The sequence below is a fragment of the Pelophylax lessonae genome (assembly GCF_965119305.1).
Source record: "Pelophylax lessonae genome assembly, chromosome: 8".
In the NCBI taxonomy this organism is placed as follows: domain Eukaryota; kingdom Metazoa; phylum Chordata; class Amphibia; order Anura; family Ranidae; genus Pelophylax; species Pelophylax lessonae.
Genome location: NC_138775.1, coordinates 249847150 through 249850751, shown reverse-complemented (window position 1 = coordinate 249850751; position 3602 = coordinate 249847150).

The window sequence follows — 3602 nt, the reverse complement described above, 5'->3', positions numbered from 1 at the left end:
ATTGCAACTGGGCCCAATGCTCCAGGGGGCCCAGAATTGGATAGGAGGGGAGGCGGGGGCAGCATGTAGAGAAATCACTGTCCTCCTTTTTCCTCCTGTAGCTGCAGAAAGAAAATGGAGGAGATTGGATCCTCTGTATCAGTGGCGGCTGGTGCTCAAAATTTTTGGGGGGGGCGCAAAAAGAAAAATGTAATAGGTATTGCTTCACGTCAAAAAACGCAGTAAAAATTGCGTGACTTTGAAGTCATGGTACAGGCATGGCACAGGTGATGGTAAGGGCATGGCATAGGTGATGGTACAGGCATGGCACAGGTGATGGTACAGGCATGGCACAGGTGATGGTACAGGCATGGCACAGGTGATGGTACAGGCATGGCACAGATATGGTATAGGCATGGCACAGATATGGTATAGGCATGTCACAGGTCATTGTACAGGAGATGGTATATGCCCCCTTTCAATGCAGTGACCAGCGTACATGCCCCCTTTCAATGCAGAGACCAGTGTACATGCCCCCTTCAATACAGAGTTCAGCGTGCGTGCCCCCTTCAATGCAATGAACATTGTGCTGTGCCCCCTTCAATGCAATAAACACTGTGCTATGCCCCCTTCAATGCAATAAACACTGTGCTGTGCCCCCACAATGCAGAGTTCAGCGTGCATGCCCCCTTCAATGCAACTGTGCTGTGCCCCCTTTAATGCAATGAACAATGTGCTGTGCCCCCTTCAATGCAATAAACACTGTGCTGTGCCCCCTTCAATGCAATAAACACTGTGCTATGCCCCCTTCAATGCAATGAACACTGTGCTGTGCCCCAACAATGCAGAGTTCAGCGTGCATGCCCCCTTCAATGCAACACTGTGCTGTGCCCCCTTCAATGCAATAAACACTGTGCTGTGCCCCCTTCAATGCAATAAACACTGCGCTGTGCCCCCTTCAATGCAATAAACACTGTGCTGTGCCCCCTTCAATGCAATAAACACTGTGCTGTGCCCCCTTCAATGCAATAAACACTGTGCTGTGCCCCCTTCAATGCAATAAACACTGTGCCCCCTTCAATGCAATGAACTCTGTGCTGTGCCCCAACAATGCAGAGTTCAGCGTGCATGCCCCCTTCAATGCAACACTGTGCTGTGCCCCCTTCAATGCAATAAACACTGTGCTGTGCCCCCTTCAATGCAATAAACACTGCGCTGTGCCCCCTTCAATGCAATAAACACTGTGCTGTGCCCCCTTCGATGCAATAAACACTGTGCTGTGCCCCCTTCAGTGCAATAAACACTGTGCTGTGCCCCCTTCAATGCAATAAACACTGTGCCCCCTTCAATGCAATGAACTCTGTGCTGTGCCCCAACAATGCAGAGTTCAGCGTGCATGCCCCCTTCAATGCAACACTGTGCTGTGCCCCCTTCAATGCAATGAACTCTGTGCTGTGCCCCAACAATGCAGAGTTCAGCGTGCATGCCCCCTTCAATGCAACTGTGCTGTGCCCCCTTCAATGCAACTGTGCTGTGCCCCCTTCAATGCAATGAACACTGTGCTGTGCCCCCACAATGCAGAGTTCAGCGTGCATGCCCCCTTCAATGCAACACTGTGCTGTGCCCCCTTCAATGCAATAAACACTGTGCTGTGCCCCCTTCAATGCAATAAACACTGTGCTGTGCCCCCTTCAATGCAATGAACTCTGTGCTGTGCCCCAACAATGCAGAGTTCAGCGTGCATGCCCCCTTTCAATGCAACTGTGCTGTGCCCCCTTCAATGCAATGAACACTGTGCTGTGCCCCCTTCAATGCAACTGTTCCGTGCCCCCATCAATGCAGAGTTCAGCGTGCGAGCCCCTTTCAATGCAGAGTTCAGCGTGCAAGCCCCTTTCAATGCAGAGCGCCACAGCATTGTCCCCAATCACTGCAGAGCGCCACAGCATTGTCCCCAATCACTGCAGAGCGCCACAGCATTGTCCCCCAATGATTGCAGAGTGCCACAGCATTGTCCCCCAATGATTGCAGAGCGCCACAGCATTGTCCCCCAATGATTGCAGAGTGCCACAGCATTGTCCCCCAATGATTGCAGAGCGCCACAGCATTGTCCCCCAATGATTGCAGAGCGCCACAGCATTGTCCCCCAATGATTGCAGAGCGCCACAGCATTGTCCCCCAATGATTGCAGAGCGCCACAGCATTGTCCCCCAATTATTGCAGAGCGCCACAGCATTGTCCCCCAATTATTGCAGAGCACCACAGCATTGTCCCCCAATGATTGCAGAGTGCCAGCATTGTCCCCCAATGATTGCAGAGTGTCAGCGTGCGTGCTCCGTTCAAACTTACCTGGTGGCGGCGCGGCTCAGCTTCTTCCTCCTCTTCTGCGGCGGGTCCTTCTCCCTCGTCGTCTCGGCGGCGGGAACCGGCGGGCGGCCTCTCCTCTTCTCTGAGCGGCGGTGACGGTGAGTGATTGACGCACGCACCGGCACCGCCCCCATTGCGACGTCAGCGATATCCTGGATGATGATTGGTCCAGGCTGTAGACTGGACCAATCACAGCCAGGATATCAGAAAGTGGGGGTGTCCAACCGCAAAGACTTGCGCCCAGGATACCCCCCTACCTCCCCAGAAGGCAGCCAATCGGCGCCTCTTCTGGGAGGTAACCCCACCCCCCCCCCAGCCACCAGTTCCTTGGGTTCAGGCCGGCGAACCCGGCCTGAACCCAAGAGAAGACCGTAAGAGAAGACAGGTGCCATGCGTTTATAAACGATTATACACCAACATACAAAGTTTACCCATTCGTATATGGGCTACCCCTATAGTAAAATATATATCATGTATATTGATTTGCTTTCACACACATATGTGAATATGTGTGTGTAATCAATTTCGTATCCGGCCCACCCTCCTCTATAATAGTAGGGGGGTGACCAGGGTTATATATATATAAGCAGATGCTACATGAGGTCCAAGATGAGTACATGCAAAGCGTACTTAGAATAAACATAGGTAATAAACATAGTAGTAAATATATATAGAGTGCCACCCAAGATGATAGATCGCTATGCAGTACAAAAGTTCCAAACATACACAGACATCTTAGCAATGCTCACCAAACTTAGGAAGGACCAGAGCTTAAATGTAGGGAGCGTATCTCCTCTGCTTGTATGTCGGCTGTTAAGCACAGTAAGATTAAGGTGAATTCCCGGATATCATAAAAGTGTAATGTTACGGTATTAATACTGGCCATATAAAGCTTACCCCTTGCCACGCTGTTCCCAGCTTCCGCACAGTCCTCACCGGATGGGGAACCTCCACCATACCAGGGCTTGTAAATGGCGCCCTTAAGTAGCATGGATCCCGGGTGGTTCGTCAAACGGACGTCACCGCCCCGGCCACTCCCACCGGACATCGCTCGAGAGCTAGCGCGGGGACACCCCGGCGAGGCTCTCGGCTTAGTCACAGGTGTATGCAGACTATACAGAGGCAGGAAGTGCCTCCGCAGTCCGCTCAGGTGCCACAGGAAGTTCCGCCCGGAAGGGGCGGGACTGACCTGCGGCCTATCTGGCCGCACATATCTCACTGATGAGGCCGACCTCCATGCTTACCCACACTGCCCCCAC